The sequence below is a fragment of the Gobio gobio genome (genome assembly GCF_949357685.1).
Source record: "Gobio gobio genome assembly, chromosome: 11".
NCBI classification, from domain to species: domain Eukaryota; kingdom Metazoa; phylum Chordata; class Actinopteri; order Cypriniformes; family Gobionidae; genus Gobio; species Gobio gobio.
Genome location: NC_137104.1, coordinates 38,140,254 through 38,163,720, shown reverse-complemented (window position 1 = coordinate 38,163,720; position 23,467 = coordinate 38,140,254). Strand labels below are relative to the sequence as shown.

General features: G+C 38.1%; 1 protein-coding gene across 3 annotated transcripts in view; it reads left to right on the top strand.

Moving 5' to 3' along the window:
- Nucleotides 1-21,800: 21,800 nt before the first annotated feature.
- The window catches only part of grb10a (growth factor receptor-bound protein 10a), a 72,237-nt gene continuing 70,570 nt past the window's right edge, over nucleotides 21,801-23,467 (top strand). For 2 of the 3 annotated variants that reach the window (XM_079828704.1, XM_079828705.1), the window contains exon 1: nucleotides 21,801-22,023. The gene's annotated coding sequence lies outside the window, so the exon portion shown is untranslated. The remainder of the gene's footprint in view (nucleotides 22,024-23,467) is intronic. The other variant, XM_079828706.1, reaches the window with a different exon arrangement.

Below are 23,467 nucleotides of genomic sequence, written 5' to 3'. Positions count from 1 at the left end.
CACACAATATATAAATGTACACTGAAAAATTAAATTAAGCATAATTAATTTGTGCTCGTTTAAATTATTTAAATTTATTTTTTTATTTTAATTTTAAAAAATGAATTGGTTTAATGGGAATTGCATGTATTTTTGTTTAAATTGAGATCAAATAAATTGATTGCGACCACTTACGATAAAATTTTTTAGTAAATTCAACAAATCATTTTTTTCAGTGTATATAAATCCTTTTATTATTTACCATGCTGTTAATTTCCTATAAGGTATTTGATTGGCTTAGAATTATAAACATTGTTCCACTCTTTCCAATTACACTGATTGCTGGCATGTCTATTTAATTGGTGGTTTGAAAGTTGGGTTTAATGCAACAAACATGATCCCTGCACGATCTAATCTATAGCGTCTTATTAAGTCACTGTCATCCATTGTCTGCAACACATTTCTTCTCCCTCTTCGTCTTTCTGCCATTTTCTTCGCTGCTAAAGAAACTCTTAAGCCTCTTAAAAGTCCTCGTCCGTGCTCCTAACAAATTTGACCTTAAGACCTCTTTTAAGGGTTAAAATGCTTTCTGAATTACTTTTTTCTTTACTAGGATTTTTTAGTTAATTTTAAGAGTAAACGCCCACATTTCTAAGAATTTTCTTAGAATTTTGTCACTAGGAGCTACTCTTTGCATTAAGATTCTTTATGAATACGGGCCCTGAATTTTTCTTACAGTGTACCTGTATAACAGAAATATATACAGAAATTGAATAGTTATCAAAGATAAATAGTTATCAGAAAGTGATCAAAGGGGCTGCACTGCATAAATAATGAATTAAATATAGACGAATCCTTATTAAAGCTGCAATTTTCTTTGTTAGCTTGGTTTTTTGACAGACAGACATCACAGCAACTGTTTCATTAGGCTGCTGTCGAACATTGGATGGATCTGTTGTCATCTTATTTTCTCACAAATCTTTAAGTTCATTTAAGACGTTATTAAGCTAACTCATTTAAAAATGCTCTTATGAGAATACTCCACAACTTGATAAATGTTTGTATTTTGCTGCCTCACACTAGTTATCATTGTATATGATGATAGCTCAGATAGACCAAAAATTCAGTATATTTCAGTTCACAACAAAGTTGCTGTCAAGACATCTGGACTTATGTTACCTTACCAAAATGTTCTGTGCAATTTACACAGCAGGAACTGACAATGACTTGAAGCCTTTGTTTGCGTAAACCAACTTTTCCACTGTAATACCTTCACTTTCACTGCAGCTGAGACAGGCAGAAGTTTGTAAATACTCGTCAGTGGGCCAGATAACATTAGTAGCTACCGGCGCATAAACACCACGAAGCTATGCAACGCAACACAATATGTCACAAATCACAGCCAATCAGAAGTGTGTGGAGTTCTCTCTCACTCGCAACACGTTGCACAGATTAAGTGCGTAAAACTACGAAAAACAACCTGCACATTCACGATTTTCGCGAAGCTTCTCTATATTATGGAAGGCTATTAGGCCTACATGTGGAAATTTAAGGATTTGTCATATGTTTCTCACTTCTAGACGCATTGAATATGCCAAAACGTTCCACCAGAGGTCTCTGTCGCATTACTGGTTTAAATTATAAACGGTCTCAAACGCTTCAGATTGTGCTTTTTTTCCAGAGATGTCTGAGGCTGTGCGCGCGCAGCATAGGCTCAGGTGGTATTCTATGCATTTACAGCAAAGATGACACAATGACCTTTACTGAAAAGCTTCTGTTAAATGGATACTCTGCTAATAAATTAGTGTGAGGGTGGAGAGATGGGGTCATAGCCTGTGACTACCTTGTTGAAAGATAATTGTGGAACAGATGTGACTGTTTTATTGCAAGATTAAGATCATGGTAAGATCTAGATCTATTCATACGACATATAGGCCTATTTGCTGATTGCTTTCCACTGCCTTCAAAAGATAATGTAGAAGCTAAAGAAACCAGGTTAGGCCTATAAAAGGGTTCTATTACAAAGGGGCTTGACCACGCACTACTCTCTAGACGACAATAAACTATATGTTTAATTCGTATGAGAATGTCTGCAAGTGAACATAGGTGATTGGCACAAATATCGATTTTGCTCTTGATTCAGTATCAATTCATATGTATAGCCTAATGTACATATATGCCTAAAAAAATAAGGAAAAATTAAGCTTGCCTTTTTAGCACTATTTTAAACTTTTCATGGGTTAAATTATATTTGCTCGCATTCATTTATTCACTTGTGTGTGCTCATATATAAAAAATATTAGGATACGTTAGTAACGTTTTAAAATGTCGCAATTAAAGAAATCTAGTGTTTGATCATGTCTAAATATTAATTCAAATGTAAAACCTAAAAATAAGTAAGCACATATGATCTGCAATACTTTTTTGAGCAACTAGACTAGATAGGCCAACATGTATATTTATTAAAAAGCCATACAGGCACCTAGTGGGTAATGGCATCACAAATGAAAATTATTATTTTTCAAGCCACAAAATTACTCTAATTTGCCTTTTTGCATTGGAATTCTCTATTTTAACCTTATAGTTTTTCTCAATTGTTTACACACAAATACTGGTACTTGAGACACAATGATCACAACATGCAACTCATGCACCAACCCCCTGAACCAATTCTGCTAAACTACTAGGGGTGTAACGATATTCAAACCGAATCGAAAAACCGTGATACATCACACCCGGTTCGAACTGCGATACTCTCATGTCGAACCAAGCGCACCCCGTCCCCTGCTGCCCCAGCACAGCTCTCACTTCACCTTATGCCACAACATAATATTTTTCTTCCTTGACATTATATTAAATAGTAATTAGCACACTTTTAACAACTAATAAGAGCTGTATTTTTACTAAATATTATTATAATAATATTATTTACTAAGTATACACTACATAGTGCAATTACACTCTTTAAATTTTATTTTAAAAGTTAATATTGATCATGTTCTATTCTGTAACTAATGTTAATCGAAATCATGTCAGAATAAAAGGTTGCATTTTATGGGTGCAATGTCCTGTCACTGGCAGTCCCTGCCATGGTTTGAACCATGGTTTATTTTTTAACTAGTGACCATTGTTCAACTAGTATTTGTAAATTTCCATGGTTACCACTACAAGTAAACATATTTTAACCATGTGTAAACAAAAATATGATCTAATAAGTTGCAATTAAGGCATATTGAATGTTAAAATACCTTTCAAATATAATGTTATGTGGATATCTTTACTTATTTGACTCTAAGTAATTTTATTAATTTAATAAATGTAATAATTAAAAAGTTCACTTTAGAAGTATTGTATCGACATCGATATTGGTGATACTGGCCTTGAAAGCATCGGTCTCCTATCCAAAACAAAATAAGCGGTATCACCCATCTCTAATATATAACATTAGAAGAAAAAAAAAAGGGGGAAAAAAATTATAATAATGTTTATTGAATATTTTGAGATCTTTTGGTACTAAATACTATTTGTGCAATAATTGTTGTTCATTAATGACCACTTATTTTTGTATATATATATATACAAAAATAAGTGGTCATTAATGAACAACAATTATTGCACAAATAGTATTTAGTACCAAAAGATCTCAAAATATTCAATAAACATTATTGAAATAAAATATAGAACATTTATTTAATTGAAAAATAGTTCAGATGTATGGTGGTCACATTTGACCACCAATGAGTATGAGTGTGACCTATGAGAGTGTGAGTATGAGAGTATAGGAATACCCGAGGGCTAAACACAAGAAAAACATTAATGTTAAAAATGTTGCATCTCCTTCACTCTCCATAATAATATCATAATAATCAATGCACACTATGCTGTACTGTTGTACTGCTGTACAAAAATTGCTGCAAATACCTGTATAGTGAAGCTGTTGACAGCGCTGGTTTGTTTAGAACTATTGAGAGCTCCATGAACCACGTGACCGCGCGCGCTGCCGGCTGCAGCCATGGTACGGCTGCGAAGATCCGTGACTATTACGCAGGAATGAGAACGTAGTTCCTAGCCATATAAATCGCAACTTTTCATTTTCAGTTTGTCTTAGCACACAATGTAACTGTAGAAGAGTCAAGTTTTAAATAGGAAAAATATTGAAAGTGTCTTTGGTCATTTTTTGAATGAGATGCTAATGGACTGTTTAGAATCAATGATGTATGCTAAGCTATGCTAAAAGTGCTACCGCCAGATACAAAGATCGGCTGAATGGATTCAAAAACGTGAATGTGTTCCTTTAAAGGTCCCATGGCATGGCATTTTTCTATTATTTTATAGTGTTTTCTGAGGTGTACTTATATTATTAGTATGATTTTTACATCATAAAATGTCATAATTTAGAAATAAAAGGCATTTTTTCTATACTGCTGTTTGCCCTGTGGCTGAATGCCCTGCTTCAAGAGGCGTGTCTGCTGTGAGACTTCAGTAAAAACGCCCACTGTTGTGATTGGCTGACATCTTTGCATTTTAAATGAGCGGAGGGGGCGTGGTTTAACGAGGCACGAGCAGGCACGAGTCTGCCAGAGAGACGGATGGACCTGTGTTCACTTCTCATCAGTTCTCTCAGCATGTCTCAGTTCAGGGTGAACTGTTGTAGTTACAGCATATACTTCAGGTTGTTGGTTTATTTCTAGTCGGAGGGGCTGTCTCTCATGTCAGAAAGTTAGTAACTTTAGTAAATTATGGATCAGCGCTGACTCGAGACGCGAACCGTTTAGAACGATTCAGTCCGATTTGGTGAACTGGTTCGGTTCACTAAAAAGAACCGATTCAAAAGAATGATTCGTTCGCGAACCGGACATCACGGAGACGAAGCGATTCAACATTATGAAGCTGCAGACTCGGAGCCTGCTGCATCTACAGTCCCGCACCCAGAGTCCCGCATTCTCAGGCCCCTCGTTTTTCGAGACAGCGCCTCCTGCTGTTCGGAAGATCGTATAACACCTGCACACAGAGTCCCGCATTCTCAGACTCCGGATGCAATATAACGGTCTCGCTTCTTTTAAAGTTTTTCACATAAATTAACACAAAATAATTACAAAATAACATATTTGCGTTCCCTGCTCAGTGCATGTTCCAAAAAACACACTGTGTTCTCTGACTAACAAATTACCCAGTAGTTATTTTTTGTGTGTGGGTGGTAGGCTAGCCTAATCGAAAGAAAATTACTGATGGAAGAGATACAATTACAGATTGAACTATCTTATTATCAATATTAATATTGTGTGATTATTATATTGCCTCAATGTTTTTCAAATTCCAATGTTTCTTTCAGTTCAACCTAATGGTCTAATTAACATATACCATGCCAAAAACGTTTTTTTTTTAATATTTTGAATGCAATGCAAAGCTCAAAACTCAAATAAGAATAGACAAAACACCAATAATAAACAATTCTGTACTTTATTTAACGATCACCTAAACATCATGTTGCTGTAAAAAGGACAAAGAAAAGAAAAAAGTAAAAAATAATTTTGTTAGTGACTTTACTTTACATCTTCAATTACATAAGGTAAAATAATAACTTTACTCTCTGCTAGGTGACTGTTTTTTCATTCGTTTGGCAATCGCTCTGTCAAATTCCTCGACTTCACTAAAATGATTGCCATTGTCAAAAATATTGTGTAATAATAAATTATATATTTTTGGCAAATGCAAATTACAAGCATACCTAGGGTTATAAGTAAGGCCACTGAGGAACACCTCCTCAGCTCCTGCCAGGAAAATGCCTGCATCTCACATAGGCCATGAATGATGGCCTGTCCATATAAATTAATTAATTAATTAACATATAAAACATTGCATATATGGCAATAATAGAAACAATCCAATTGACAAACATGTTTGGGCCCACCTCAGGAAAAGAAAATACAAATTAACTCCACTTCATCTGTGAAGTTCAGTTGAGTTTTAGACTTATCAGAGCTTTGAGGAGTTCAGAAAGAATGTCTGCTGTTGCTAATTGTCCTTGTAGACTGGCACACGTGGCTTTGGGGGAAACCACTTTGGTTTCCCATTGAGAACATCCTGTGGGGCAAACAAAAAGTGTTATTTTATATATATATACATTATTTCATATTCATATTATATACATTTATATTTATATTCATTATATATATATATATCCACATATGTATATATTCAGATACAGTTATTTCACCATTTGCAGGATCCTTCATATCAACAACTTCATATCACAGTTTAATTAACATGGATTAATTTTAATATGTAAGTTTTATAAGTATAGGCTACTCATTTAAGTAGGCTACATAAATTATATAAAGTAAAAAATTACTCCATTTGACATTAATTAATTCAATTTATAGTTTTAAGATAAAAGGTAATAAAAAAAGGTCAAACTGTAAATCTGATTAAATAATGAATGATGACATTCTTTGATATTAATCAATCACACTCAATGTATTTAATTGGTCTACCTTAATTTTAATCGGATTTTACAATGGCTTGTCTACAAAAAGTCTGCTAAGCTATAAAAAGTATTTTCGGGAAAAAACTATCTTTACAAATATTAAATGAGCTATTCATGTTGGTGTCGATGAGCTATAAAGTGGTTTGATTAAAAAATAAATGTGTTAAATAAAATTGATGATACTCACGTTTCGGCCTAAATCCTTCACATTGCAATTGCATTGTTTACACGATCCAATTTGATAGAAGGCGCTGTCTCGAAAAACGAGGGGCCTGAGAATGCGGGACTCTGGGTGCGGGACTGTAGATGCAGCAGGCTCCGAGTCTGCAGCTTCATACTACTCAAGCGATTGCTAACAAAGTTATTTATAGTAACTACTGAGTTGTGAGAGCGCTGTCAGTCAGCGCGAGTTTATTGTGTTTGTATCTGAGAGTTCTGAATAAACACGAGTCCCAGTCACACCGAGTCCTCTTCATCATTATTCTACCAACTTTGTAACACATGCAATGTACCATTACAGCGAGATGAACGAGTTAGTAAGTGTTGAGTATAGCATTATTTCTAGATATGTTCCAATCATATGAATAGCGTCATTGACGCGCATTGAGTAACGTTACACAGCGCAAACAAAGACACAACAGCAGTAATCGAATGTAATCCAGTTTATTGTGGGGAAAGCTGGCTAGCCTAGCCGGATACCCTCACGCTTACCCTCCTTCTGCTTAATCTCACGCCGCGTTTGGTGCCTCCGCTGTGGGCCAGATGCAGTACTGGGGGTCGGGGATGTTGGAGGCCGAGCTTCGGCGTGTGTGAAGTTTATCTCTAAAGATGTGACTGCTGATGTTAAACAGAAAAGACTGTATGCACATTTTAGAACAGATAGACGCGACAAGGACGTACAAAAACACTGACTCACAAGATAGAAAACACGAAAACACTGTTCTGTCGGGAGAGAGAGAAGCCGCTGCGTGTCCACAAATAATAAATAATAAGCTACACATAAGAAATCAATGATCACAGATCAGAAGGAACTGAAGAAAGACTTCTGTTTTCATTTGTACATCCAAACACTGAGAAACTGCCAGCGTTCACTCGTTCACAAGCAATGATGAGCGTTTGCATGGGCGTGCCAGATTCTCTGGGCGGAGGAAAGGGAGGGAACCGTTCCTGCTTGGACGTCAAACCAGGAGACTTCAGGATTGGCTCGTCTGGCCTGTCATTTTCTCAAAGGCAGAGAAAGACAGCCAGAACTCGGTTTTACACCGATCAACATTTCTATCCACTTGGGGACAATATTCAGGCTAGGGGAACTCATATTAATGTTGAAATACCTCATAAAATGAAAATTTCATGCCATGGGACCTTTAACAGAGTGATTGCTATCAGGATATGAGGAGACTTTCAAGGAGACTTTTAAGGAGACTTTTGTGTGGGGCAGTCGTGGCCTAATGGTTTGTGAGTCGGACTTGTAACCGGAAGGTTGCGGTTTCGAGTCTCAGGGCCGGCAGGAATTGTCGGTGGGGGGAGTGAATAACCAGCGCCCCCCTCCACCCTCAATACCACGACTGAGGTGAGACCCTTGAGCAAGGCACCTAACCTCCAACTGCTCACCGGGCGCCGCAGCAATATGGCTGCCCACTGCTCGGGGTGTGTGTTCACTACTGTGTGTGTGCGCACTTGGATGGGTTAAATGCAGAGAACAAATTCCAAGTATGGGTCGCCACACATCACTTCACTTCACTTCACTTCAACCAGCATAACAAAAAATGTTTCTGCAGAGAATCACCTGCAGCACCTTTAATGGTTACTGAATATCAACCCTCTCTCCTGCTGTTGATGGTGTTATGCTCTTCATATGATGAGAAACGAGGAAATTATAATCAGTGTAGCTTCGTCAGCATTGTCCTTATCTGCCGTTTCTGTTTACTGAACCTCTGTCCGCCCCATTATTTTCCCAACAGTTGAGATTTGTATGTTTGTGTGCCCAATTCAACGTGAAGACTGTTATGTTTTACTTTGGAAAAATATATTTTTGTTTAGGGAGTGTTAAGGGATAGTTGGGGTTAGATATCTCACTAAAACAACTTTGAAAGCCTATCGCTCTCCCCCACACACACACAAACAAACACACAAACTCATACGTTTGTACACTGTGTTCCAAGACACGTCCAGCTCTTTAGAATGTTCTGTCCTGCCTCAGCACTATTTACCAACTCCCCATGCGGCGTGATACACGTAACATGAAATCTTATACATCTCAAAGATCAGTTACATATGCTGCAGCTGCTGCAATGTACACACCAATACAAATACACAATGTATTTGCAGGTGGATAATAATAGATATAATACAAACACATGTTGGGTTTCCATGTTTTATGGGGACTCTCCATAGACATAATGACTTTTATAGGCCTACTGTACTAGCTATATATTCTATCCCCTAAACAACCCTCACAGAAAACTCTGCATTTTTACATTTTCAAAAAAAACAAAAACAAAAATGTTCACCATTGGGACCAAAAAATACCTGCAACACACACACACACACACACACACACACACACACACACACACACACACACACACACACACACACACACACACACGTTTCACTCTATTAGTGAGGACATTGCATAGACTTCCATTGATTTTATAACAGGTTAATGCTATTTTCTATCGCCTAACCCAACCCCTAACTTTTGTTGAACTGGAATTTCACATAGGAATTTACTCCAAATCTAATAAAAGTACATTCACAGGAACATACTTAAAGTGCCAAATAAATAGTATACTATATAGTATAAAACTACTAAACTAGTAGTTTACTGACAGAATACTTCAAAGTGTACTTGCATAAACTCAAAAATGTGCTACAGGTATCGGTAGGCTATATCTAGAAGTTCACTTGTAGTTGCAGTACAAACAAAAAAAGTTGATGAACAATCATACGGCCGATGAACCGACAACGTGGTTCAGGGTTTATTAAGCTTATATGGGGAGGATGAAATCCAGCGGGAACTGGGTAGCTGCGCTCAGTTCTACGTTACCGGACTAATATTCACGGTACTTTAGACTGCGATGGAAACGCAGACAATGGCTGCGTCCGAAACCTCCTTTGGAGGACACATTTCAAGGCAGGAAGGCACCAAGACACGTCTGAATCTAATGTTAGCTTCACTTCCTGTCTCCTGAGATACCTTCATCTGATCGAGTTTTGAAGGCAGCATATTTGTATCCTTCGCTGCCTTTGATATCCCACAATCCTGTGCTTTCCATTCTGTGACAGTTGAGCTGGAAAAAAAAAGATGGCATTCGAAATTTGCGTTTGCTGGTCAGTTTGTGTGTAAATGTACGTTTTTACCAACATTTTCTACTTCTGATGTCATTTCTAGCGAGAAATGACTAATGTAGTAATTCAATATTTGTTTAGTTCTCACCAAAGCTCTCTATTTTGCTGTAGATCATTAAAGTGTTACACTGCCTAAGAAGCCTGTCCGAAATTAGTTTCGTGAGGTGCCTTCATGCACAAACGCTGCCTTACAAGCCATTGTCTGATAAGGCAGCGAGGCAACGAGTCAGCTGCCTAGGTTTTCGGATGCAGCCAACAACAGGTCAGGAGGAAAAAGATCCTGGGACAAATTGTTCCAGGTATGGTGGAAAAGAGGCGGAAGTCAGCAAGCGGTTGCAGGAATACACGAAGAAGATGAAGATTCAAAACATACGCTAACTTAAATGTAGACCGAAAAACACTGAGTGAAGGTGAGGAACAAATAAACACATGGTGATGAAATAAATGATGAACAGCTGTGATGAGGATTAGCGTCCATGGCAACAGATGAGTGGCAGGAAAACTCAAACAAAGGAACACATGTGATGAATGAAAACAAATTAAAAGTCTATGAAAACAAAACGAACAAACACAACTGATATATTGCGACAGTATATATGCCACGTATACTTGTGGCTATTCTTATTTTTTGTAACGGTCAGCGATGAAGCAGCTCATTGCGTGCGTGCAGCTTGTGAACAAGTAACACAATCTGTACTGCAGGTAAAGACAATTTATATCCATCCGAAACACCATCAAAAAAGCAGTATCAAAGGGACACTTTTTTGTTGGGGGGTGGGGTGGGGTGGGGGGATGGTGGCCTGAAAGGCTACAACATTACTCATAGTGTTTCAGCATTAATGCGAGTTGTTTATCTGACCATCTGACCTCCCTTTCAGTGTTCTCATTATAGTGAGCAAGATGGTGTTTGGAAAATGTATTTATCTGGATTTAAATGAGGCAAAAAAATAATAATCTGCATTTGACCATAGAGAGGCGCTATTTGAAGATTTTTTTTAACCTCTAAGTCAGATACAGGTCTGTCTAATATAAGTTTGTGTTGTTGTTGATTTGCGCTCATTGAATGATGTGGCATACAGGATGTGTCAGAGTTGGTCGGCACACCAGGCCAAAGGATCAGGCACAACAAGAACTGCCAGAGAACAAGGAAATAACAGGCGATAACCTTCTATCCTGTGCTTATGGGAATGACGTGAGAGAGTTCATGCAAAGTCGTACTCATTTACTTGCCGATAACCTCTGAGTGAGCTGTGAGGAAAAGACAGGAAATCTTCCATGTGAACTTACCAGCTGAAGAGTTTCTGGAAAAGGAGTATGACGTCTATTTGTCACAGATATCCACAAATCAGACATCTAGGTAACACAATCTATAAACAAACTCTCGGCCAAATTAGACCTTTACTCAATGACTGGGCACAATTTGATATTTGCCTTTAGTTTTAGTTGGTTAAAATACAGTCATAAGCCTAATAGTTGATTATTGAGTTTGATTTTTAAAAAGTGATTTTCTTCTCAATCCTTGTGATTGTTGCTCTTTAGCAAGTGCATTGCACTTACTGTTTTTAAATGTAATATAAATATCATTATTATCCTGCTTGGAGAAAAATCATAAATGTGCATACTTTGGGCCTGTCATAATTGCATGGTTTAATTGTATTTTTATTAAACAAATAATATTAATAATAATAATCAATCCAATCAATTGCAATCAAAGATGCTCTGTATCTCAGAATAATACAACAACAATAATAATAATAATAATAATAATAATAATAATAATAATAATAATAATAATAAAAAATTATAATAGCATGATATTATATATTATTAATAATAATAATAATAATACGTATTATTATTATTATTACCATACACAAGTTGTTCTAAATAAAAATAAATCAAATATTCATAACATTTTAAAACTTTAAAGATTGATTATAATTTCCATAAGTATAATAAAAAAATATTCTGTGGAGAGTATCTCAATGATCTAAAAATGCAATATTCTTAGCTACAGTTCATGATAAGTTATGATAAATATGATTACTTGGCTTGGATTTAAACATCTAAAATAACAGCCAGAACTCCAACAAAGCCTGCCATAAATCCTCATTGTAAAACTTGATGGATAATATGTCACCAGCAAAAAATTTGTCTTGGAGACCTTAATACATGGAGGAATTTCCTTTCGGGAGAAAATTAAATTCCTGGGCTGATTATTACACAAGTCTTTTTTATGGCATCTTTTTCAGCCGTGTTGTGAAATGACTTGCAGGTGCGAGAGAAAGTGTGTTGTGTTATTCTGTCCTGTCAGAAAAACGGTGATGGTGTTCTTGTGTTTCTCAGTACTCTATTCTTAAAAGCCCGGTTTAGCCAGATGGCAGGCAGGGTGGTGCAGTGTCTCCCTTTCATGAGCCAAGTCAAACACTGGCCTCGGCTGTATAGCTCTCCATTTCTGCGGGCCTTGCGCCCCGAGCACGAGACCAATGTGGGTTTGAAGCCTCCTGAGTTTTCCTCTGCCAGACACCAACAGGAATGAGAAGAATTCCAAGTTATTAGAGAGAGAAAGATCATGTTCTGTGGATTAGCAGAATGGCTAAAAATACTTTGATCTCCTAACAGACTCCACGTAGTCTTGTATCTTGGAGGAAACACTGTATGCCGCACATATTTAAGCCCATAAACTTTAGTGGAGGGGGAAGAATTTTGGAGAGCGATCAGTCTGGAGCTGGGTGGCCATAAGCAGATAGAAACCTCTTTGTGTCAGCACACACACTGATATGGGATTTTATGATGCAGCACAGTTAGCGTTACTCACTAACTTGTGTCCAAGTCCTCCTGACTACAAATGTCTAATTAAAACTTGAACAAAGAGATTATATTAGGTCTTTAAAGATTATTTTCTTGATTAAAAGCAGTGGTGCATGTTTGAATTACCTTTTGAATGTAGGCACCCCTGAATCTTTACAGCTAATCACCTTTATGCTTGAGTTTAGTGTGAGATGGTGATGTACCTTTTCTACAAAATATACAGCAAAAATTCTCTTAAAAAACTCTTATTCTACAAAATGATTGATAAAGAATGCACGTCAGCTGTGTTTTTGTTTAATATTTTGATTCAATTAATGGAGGCGCTGGAAACGGAACAATACTATTATATTGTGTAGGCCTACATGCAATGTAGCTAGTTTTATTGTAAATGAAAATGTATACTTCATTCATTTCAACAATTACCATGAATACAGATGCTTCATTCCTTGCGTCCATATTTTCTCACTGACATGCCTTCCATTTGAAAACTCTGGGATAAAATAAATGGTGCATTTAAGTCATGTCGGAAAGATTAAGACCACAGGAACACCGCATAAAAATATGAGCAAATATGGCGGACGCAACAGATGCAGAGTGTATTGATTATAACAATTGTTTTTGTTTTTCATTTACAATAAAACTAAGTCACTTATTCAAAATACGATAGTATTTTACAATTATGATTATGATATATAATGATTAAATATGCTGAAATCGTAAACATATAATGATTAAATTAACATCAACTTCATACACTGAATAAAAACATAAAAAAGGAAAAACACACATGAAGTGCATTCCTTTTCATTTTGTAGAAGTATAGAGTTAGAACCTCTGAATTTTTTTTAGCATTGGTACATCGCCATTTTATGCCAACCAAAGTGACTTGAGCGTCGTCCTTTGTACATCTGATGTCGTAATTATGACTTCCTAACTCTTAAATACAAACTTCCCAGGAGGACTTGAACGCACCAAAAAAAAAAAAAAAAAAGTTCCCCACTTGTAATTACGACTGTAGTGGCATTCAGGTGTGATCAACTCAACATAAATAGGATCTTTCCAAATTTGACTCAAACACCAAAGGTTTTTCAAGTATTGTTAGCACACTGAAATGAATGTTTAAAAACCTTCAACTGAGATGTCAACCACTAAATCTAGAAGCACACCAATTGGCTGAAAGCTAGCCTTAGTAACAGCTGTTGCAAGTAACACATAGCAACACTCTTGCTATGTTTCAATCCATAAAATGTGCATGGATACCTCAACGTTTTGTAGATGCTGACATATCCCTGTGGGTCACCGACCACCCCAAATAACTTGAATATCTCTGGTAATGCACTGCCCTTTGTGGCTTACCAGTCAAGGTACTTGAGAAAGAAGTAGAACAAGAGAAGTAGACAATAAATGTTTTCCTGTCAGCCCCTTAAGCATGGCTAATGTGTAATTTGTGTTTACAGGGGAGGTTAAGATTATGGCTCTCCTCTGTGGTAATACTGAAAGTCACTCACTTAAGATTTTCTCTGATTCCCGTGGAGGGGAAAGAGAGAAATACGGACCACAAAACATCTGTATCCTCCAAACATTTGTCAAAGTAACCAGTGGAATTTTTTCATATCATGGCTTCCCAATGTAGGAAATGAGTGTGTTTATGTGGTTAAACTATTTTCATTAGAGATTTTCAGTGGGAAATTTCAATTCAGAGAACCTTCAATGACACTTTAAAATGTGAAACCACATTTTATTTTCAACCCAATATCAAGGCCAGTTATTTCTTATATCGATACCACTATTAAATCGTTTTTTTCCGTAATTTCCAAGGATAAAATGGATATAGCCATTATAGCATTTAAAGACATTTTTAACATAGGCCTAACATCAGACATTTTTGTGTGTTCCATTTATTAACCCTATTTATTAAAGCCTGGCAAATTAAATGATGGTCAGAAAAATCCCGTTTTCCTTTAAAATGGAACAGTGTATTGAACCTTTAGACCAGGGGTGTCCAATCTTAGGGCCACTGTCCAGCAGAGTTTAGCTCTAACCCCAATTAAATCAAGGTCTTACTAGGCATACCAGGCAGAGATGGTCTTATTATTGGGAGATATGAGGGTCCATGACTCTACCATTGGAGAAAGCGTAGCGGCTAACTTGAATCACGTGTGCCTTGATAACCAATCACAGGCCAATTACAGCCTTGACGTCATTGAGTTTCGTTCAGGGGTTGAGCGACAGTCAGTCACAGTTTGCGGATAGCATATAAATGAATGAGAAGTAAATCACACCCGTAAACTGAATCATACCTGTTGTGCAATTGTCTGTGACATCTTGTTAAAAAGCATATTTTTTCGGTGTTAACTCTAAAAATAGATCAATCCAGAATTTATGTTTAAGAGCAAACATGTTAAAAATTAGCCAATGGGCTGTCAATTTATCAATGATAAGCGATTTCCTCACAAAAACGGTTTATTCAGCATATTGAAGCCTCTCCATTGATATCCATTAAAAAAACGCCTCTCGTCTCCTTCCCTTTTCTCGGCTAAGGTTGCTTTGGGCATACTAGAAACTTCCAGGCAAGTGTGTTGAGGCAAGTTAAAATCTGCAAGTTAAAGGAACTGTATGTAAGAAATGTATTTCAATTAATCATAAAATCGTCCTGATATGTCACTAGACATTAAGAAATCATGTTAATTTCAAATACTTATATCACTGACAACAGTAGTCCGGCCAGGATATATTCATTTAAAAGTGAAGTTGCAGCCCTCAACTGATGTTGATGTTGACATGCAAGTCTTGAGGTGTTCCACAGTACCTTACTGTAATACAGTTCGTTGTTATGGGAAGAAGGAGGCGGGAACCGGGCGAACGTTTAACAGACTTTAATAAATAATAAACAAAATAAAAGTCAAAGCGGCAGCCCCTCACGGACGACTGCCGCACACACACACACACATAACAGAATTTAAACAAAACAACGTAAAATCCAGGCCTGGTCCTCTCTCGTTGCTCCTCCGAGCTCCTTCGTGAGAGATCCGAGACCGGTGTGACGCACAGCTGGCGCTCATCAGTCATCATCAATCACTCACCGGCCTCGCGTCGCTCTCTCACAGCTCTCGCTCATCCTGCTCGTCACACTAACAAAAGTGGCTCAAGAAAGGACAACCATTGATCTGGCATCAGGGTCATGGTTGCCCAAGAGAATGCTAGACCGTCTGTTCCGATCACACAGAAGAGCCACTGTAGCTCAAAAGTTTGAAAAACGTAATACCGCCCATGATAGAAAGGTGTGAGAACACACAGTGCATCGTATTTGGCTGCATAGCAGCATAATGGTCCCTGTCAACACTTTGAATGCACCTACAATGGGCATGTGAGCATAAGAACAGGACCAAGGAGCAGAGAAAGAGGGTTACCTGGTTAGATGAATCACCTTTTTGAGATCAGGTGTGTGCCATTTTCCTGGGGAAGACATGACAACAGGATGCAAAGAGAACAAGCCTGCGGGGGCAGTGTTATGCTCTGGGCAATGTTCTGCCGGACCAACAAATTCAATTGGCCCCACCTCGCAATTTGGAGGACTTAAAGGATCTTCTGCTAATGTCTTGGTGCCAGATACCACAGGATGCTTTCAGAGGTCTTGTGGAGGTCTCCATGCTGTTTTGGCACAATGGCACCATGGGGACCTACAAAATATTAGACAGGTGGTTTTAATGTTGTGGCTGATCAGTTTATACTTCAGGATTTTATGGCACCTATAGTGAGAATATGGAACAGCCGTTATTTATGTGTCCAATAAGTAATATGAAATTCTGATAGATTGTAATGTAAATCAGTGAGATTTTTATAATGGTATTTAGATTAAATGCATATATACAGTAAGTAGTTGTCACTCTGTATCTCTTATTAAGATGATATTTAAATGCTTAGTTTTATAATCAAAGCTCTGTAGTTTTTGTTGTGGGGGGCAAACATATTGAACTTCAGGAGATCATCTTGACCATGTCTTCATGAAGGGTAGGCCTATGTTTACATGACAACGATGCACTAAAAATAAATGGCAACATTGTCAAAATGATCTCCATTCACACGGATCTGTGAAAATTACTAAAAATGCTGTGTTATGCATGCCAGGTCAGTAGTTGGCAATGTCACTTTGTCAAGGAACACCCTGTGAACACGTAATACGCACGCGTGAACATGTAATATGCATGTGCATGACGTCACCGTTTTCACAAATTAGTTTTTTACGAGGAGACGGTAAAGGCACTTTTGTAAAGCTTGTGTTTTCAGGCCCAGAAAAAGCTGTTGTAAAAAGTTTTCACTGTAAAACGATGTTGTGTAAACGTACCCTAAATGTGTTGAGTTGCTGCCATGTGATTGGTTGATTAGATAGTTGCATTAACTAACAGTTGAACAGTTGTACCTAATAAAATGGCTGGTGAGTGTATGGCTGTGTCTGAAACCTGGAAAATGCTGCCTTCGGAGGACACATTTCAATGTCGGGAGCATAGACAGTAAAAGAAATGGACAGAGCGACTCCATAGACTTCAACGGGGAGAATTGAAGTCAGGATAGGAGCACTCACTTCCTGATGGCTGAGCGTTCTGCGCAGCCTCAGACTGAGCTTGACGACGTAGATGTGACGTGATTAGCCTGTCCGACAGTGGCAAGTCTTCTAGTAGTTGTGCAACGTAAAATCTGAATCACCGAATCTTGCAGAGACAGAGAGAGTGAGCAGGAGCAACTTTTGATGAATGAAGCAGGATCTGCAACATCTCTATCTGCGTTTATGCCTCCATGTCCCCCCGATTGCCTCATAGACAGTAAAAGATTGCCTACGAGCTTCTCCTCGGGTCTATACGGTAATTTGCTCAACAGCGCAACACAGTCGCGTGGTTATGACGCAATCGTTAGCCTATATTTTACAAAAACAGCTTCAACGGGGCGATAGTGTAAGATACAAGGTAATGGAGCCTTTTATACATTGTCGTGTTTGTTTAGAAATAAACAATGGACGAATGGAGTCTTTAAACGCCTCAGATGTAAAGATATTCACTGTCAAAGTGAGGCCAAAATGAATGGGAGTCAATGGGATGCTAACAACAGGTGATGGCTTGGTTAGCAATGGCTGCGCCTATGGGTGGTACGCTTTCCGGGCGCTGGGCTACCCCCTTGGTCGGGAGGCATCAAGGCCCATCCAAATCTAATGTTAGCTTCACTTCCTGTCTCCTGAGATGCCTTCATCTGATCGAGTTTTGAAAGGCAACATATGTATCCTTCGCTGCCTTTGATATCCCACAATCCTGTGCATTCCATTCTGACAGCTGAGCTGGAAAAAAAAGATGGCGTCCGAAAGTTGCGTTTGCTGATCAGTTTGTGTGTAAATGCAGGGTTTTTTTTACCAACATTTTCCACTTCTGATGTAGTAATTCAGTATTTGTTTAGTTCTCACCAAAGCTCTCTATTTTGCTGTAGATCATTAAACTGTTACGCTGCCTCAGTAGTCTGTCCGAAATTAGTTTCATGAGGTGCATTGCACAAATGCTGCCTTACAAGTCATTGTCTGATAAGGCAGCGAGGCAATGAATCCGCTGCCTAGGTTTTCGGACGCAGCCAATATTTCAAGATTGAGCCGCCCATCTTGACTCTGTCACTCAAGAAGATTGTAAGACTGATGTCAGTGGCCAAAAATCTTTTTTTAAATACCTTGCCTATATGAGGCTTCAACAGGCAGTTGAGATGCTGCCTCCATCTGAATTGTGTAATCCCAGTGTTGAGTATCAGTCCCATAGGAGCATCTTATAACCGCTTCTCCAGGAATTCCAGAGGCGTGTCCCGCCAGGTTTGGCTGAAGGCCACGTTTCATGAGATGGCTGTGTAATCCAAGCAAACCCTCTCGCCCTGATCCTGTCAACGCAGTGTCCAATGCTCCTGAAACTGCTTTCGCAGTCTCCAATGTGGGATGCTTCAGCTTCTGGAAGCGATGAACACCTCAGATGGATTCTGTATTGTGTAGCAAATTCAGAGAGATGGCAGATGTTTAGAAGATGTAACCTGATTACCAAGCAATATCATAAATCATAAGATTTAGTGTCATGTGCTATAATACTGATGGGAATTTCAGTTCAAAGAGAGGAGAATGAAGGCATATAATTTATACACTGCATGTGTTCTGTGTACAGTGCTGTTGTTCACCCGCAAGATTATTGGCTGGGAAGAAGGTTGTGTTAAATAAATATAAACAAACAGAAAATGTGGTAACATATTTCATTATTTTATTTACGTAAGAGTCATTAATTTGTACAAGAATCTGACTATTCTGGTATCGTTATATGTTTTTGATTTGTTCGAAAAAAACAATAAGAGTTTGAGAATCGTACTTGATTGGTTATGCGGTAAATTTAGTAGGGGTAGTGCACCACCACTGTGTAAAAATGCCACTGTCTGTCAGAGTATTTTAGTATGCTAAAGAATGCATTTGCAAAAAAAAAAAACGTTAATGGAACTGAACATCACTGAAACATTTATGAGTAAAGGCTTGTACACGCCAAGGATTATAACTATAGCTATAAAGTTTTAATAATCGTTCTCATATGGGGAAGTCCACACCACAACTATAGCCAAACAAAACCACACAGAGGAACAATATACACTGCGTCTGAAATCGAACACTTCCCTACTATATAGTATGCGGAAAAACAGTAGTATGTCTGAGTACATATGCTGAATTCGGAACTGCATAGTATACTACTCTTACTTTTTCTGCCATAGAAAGATATGGTAAAAGTAGTAAGAGTAGTACGCTAGTATCTGGTTCCAATATTCCGCAGCTATATGAATGGAAGTGAAGCAATGGATGTGATGCTGGCATGTGATAGTAACAACATGGTGGATGTAGTATGCCAGACTTTAGTTCATAATGCCCATATTCATTAGCCTAGAAATCTAGACACACCCATAGCAGCAGCAAATCTAATTTGCAACCAGGGTCGTCTAGCAACTCTCCGTTTGCTTGCGAGTGGGAAAAACCAAACTCTGGTCAGGCCAATCACATTGTGTATAGAGTCGGTGGGTGGGCTTAACATAATGACGACAGAGTTGCGGCGGTTCCGCATGCTTCTTGTAAACAAAGAAGCTGGCGAACAGCGGTCTTTCGAAACGGTTTTGGCCGTGACTCTGGAAGACTTGGAGTTAAGCTTTTCTTTGAGAAAAGAACAAAGAACGGCACTGAAGTCATTCTTAAGAAAGGAAGATGTGTTCTGAGTTTTGCCGACCGAATACGAAAGTTTAATCTATCAACTAGCTCCGCTTCACCTTCTTTGTTGCTCTAGTTGGTTGTAGCGCTACCCTATTGCGTGCAGAGGGAATTTGAAAGACAACCATTTATCCCACCCCTTGGATTGAGCCCTGCCAATGGTGTGTTCCCAGACTGGCTTGTCAGGCTACAAATTCATACTAAATAGGGCAATTTTTTAGTGGTCATCAAGTAAATTCAAATAACCTGAGTACCTAATCAGACAGCATGCGATTTCAAATGCAGTGATGATTCCTGTTGATCAACAATAAGAACAATAACAGCCAATCAGAATCCATCTGATTTTAAAGAACTTAAGTATTTAAAGCAGCAGATGACAACCAGTGTACGCTTAGAATAAACATAATAGACGTAACAGTAGTTATTTTAATAATTTTACCGCTCTTGGTGTGAACCTTAAAGTTAGCCTGAAATGGAAGTTGCAGTATTTTCTTCCCTATTGTGACGTATAGGGTGAATTCAGTCATAAAGTTTCACTTATCTAAGTGAAATGGCTTCTCTACAAGACAAAATGTAGGGTGGGACTTGATTTTTGGGACTTATTTTTCTATTGGAAATTGATTGGATCCTTGTCATTTGCTATTACTCATTTGAGTGACAGGTTGTCCCACCCTCATGCTGCTAAACATCAGAGAAGAGATCCCTGCTGAAAAAAACCCTGCCAAAATCAGCATAAGCTGGTTGGCTAGTTTTAGAGGGGTTTTGGACACTTTTTTTTGCTGACGATGCTGGTCTTAGCTGGTCAAACTGGGAGACCAGCTAAAACCGGAAGACCAGCTTGACCAGCTAAGCTTGTGTGGGAGACTAGCTTAAAGGGATAGTTCACCCGAGAATTAAAATTACCCCATGATTTACGAACCCTCAAGCCATTCTAGGTGTATATGACATTCTTCTTTCAGATGAATACAATCAGAGTTATATTAAAATATTTAGATATTTAAAAGTTATAAAGTTAAATATCTAGCTTCCGCCAGACCATCTTCCGTATTCAACTTATGAAGCACGTGTTCAAAACGCTTGCAGTTCAAAACGCTTACGATACGTACGACATCATACGCTGCATCAGTTATGCTTTTTTCATAAGTTGAATACGGAAGGCGGTCTGGCGGAAGCTAGAAATTTTACTTTATAACGATGTGTAAAATATGTATAATTTTCTTACAAAAACGCATCGCTTCGCTTCAGAAGGACTTTATAAACCCCCTGGAGCCGTGTGGATTACTTTTATAATGGATGCACTTTTTTGGGCTTTAAATTTTGGGCACACATTTATTGCCATTTATAATGCTTGGATTAGCCAGGATATTGTTTTTGTATAACTGAAAGAGTAATGTCATATACACCTAGGATGGCTTGAGGGTGAGTAAATCATGGGGTAATTTTCATTTTTGGGTGACCCTCCTTTAAACCCTCTTAAACCAGCTAAGACCAGCCAACCAGCCTAGGCTGGTTTTAGCTGTTTTGTTTTCAACAGGGATGTCCTTACAAGAGGGATAAGCTATTTTGATTAAACATTATGATGGTATGAATAATAATAAAAAAAGATAAACTCAAAAATATTGTTTAATAATATTACATCAAATATAGGCTAAAAATTTTCCATTTTGATTTCATGATGGCTTCCATAAGATATGTTTTTACCTTGTACTGGAAGGTTTTAATTCTTCCTGATAGTTAGCTCATTGTTATTTCTTATTTAGAAGATGTGAGCTCAAACTCATGATGTGCTTTCTGCTAATCCTAGCACAGATTAAACAACCACTCATAGAACATCCTAATGGTCTACCCCTGAATTTTAGAACAATGGGTTAAACTAGGCGGTTTGTAACATAAGAGGTGTGCCTTGTGCTTAGAGGGGGCGTGGCTGGAAGAGTTCGTCACCCTCGTGTGTTTGAAGCAGTCAGCTGAGCACAACTTGTGCGGACGCGGCTCTAACCTCGTACAACATGCGGGATCACAAGGAAAACGTTTAACCCTGTGCACAGTTTGTCATTCCAACGTGTACAGAAAACAATCCAGTTAAACACTCTCCCTTTTAATTCAACTTCTCCGTTCTTTTCCCGTGAAGATTACCAGTTTGGAGGTGAGTATGCCAGACTGTTTGGATGGATGGGGGGCTGTGTTGAGAGCATATGGCATGGTATATCTAGAGTTTTGGGGGATATAGTTTAGGAACATGCATTTATAAAGTTTTAGTATGTAATTTACAATTAAAACATGCCCGTCAACAAATGAGTGGACTAGCTTATATTTTTACAATAGGGTCGACTTAAGTAAACTTTCACAGATATAGGCTTTATGAGCGAAACGGTCTCGAATAGAGTCAGGTCTGCTGCCAATAAACCGGTAAACTTTGCGCAGGCGTGTTTACAAACAACCTCAAGAGTCGATGTATTTTTAGATCGTATTTATAGATTCACTTCATGTCTTACTGTGAAGTTATCTTTTCTTTAGTGTTGGGAATTGAGAACCGGATCTGTTTTAACCGAATGATTGTGATGGTGTGAGTTTCATGTTTTGTTAACGGTTATCGGACGTGCCGAAGCGGATACCGCGCTGAACTACTGACAGTTTTTAACGCGCAAAGCACCGCTACTGGGTAAACATCGCGAAACGCCAGTCCGAATGACTTTCTTTTTAGTGAATTAAAAACATACAACGCGACCAATGTAGTCCAACTCGCCAAAATGAATGACTCCTGTTAAGCCGCTTCTTTTTAGTGCATCAAAAACATTCTGCACGACTGGGCAACTTCGGTCCTGCACTGTCCTGCAGAGTTTAGCTCAAACAATGATACAAACTCATCTTGCCTGTAGCTTTCTAGTAATCCTAAAGACATTAGCTTGATTATAGGACCGGAGTTGCCCATCCCTCATAATCACGAACGAATGACTCTCATGAGCCAGTTCTTTTGTAGCGAATCAGCATCAGAGCGCCACTGGTGTAGTCCGCTTCCAGAGCGAATGACTCCTTATGAGCCGGGCTTTGCTTCAAAACTACTTGTTGTGAATCATTGGAGTGGTTATTGAATGAATCCTAATAACATTACTGAACAGTTGTTACTTTCGTCATGTTTGAAAAGAAGCAACAAAAGTTACTTTTTTTTATGGCTGGCACGTGTGAGAGTGTTAATTACTGACTAACTGTTAGTTGTTCATTTGACAACTTCTAGTTAAAGGCACAATATGTAAGATTTTTGGATTAAAATATCCTAAAACCATTAGTTATATATTTTGTTGACTCGTGTACTCACTACTCACATTATCCCAAATGTTTCCAAAAATGTTAAATCCAGAGAAAAAAGCTATTTTAACCAGGACCGTGTCCGTGCATACCCGTGTTACCCTCTATATTATGTGTTTTACTACAGGTGAGTGTTTGGATACATTCTTTGACAAAACAAATCATTGTTATATAGCTCAACACAGTTAGTCTTATTGTTTAAATCTCGTTGTCATGGTTTATCATGAGTACCATGTTTTACCATGCCTAATATCGATCTAGCGTACTGCAGTGTGCAAGTGTCT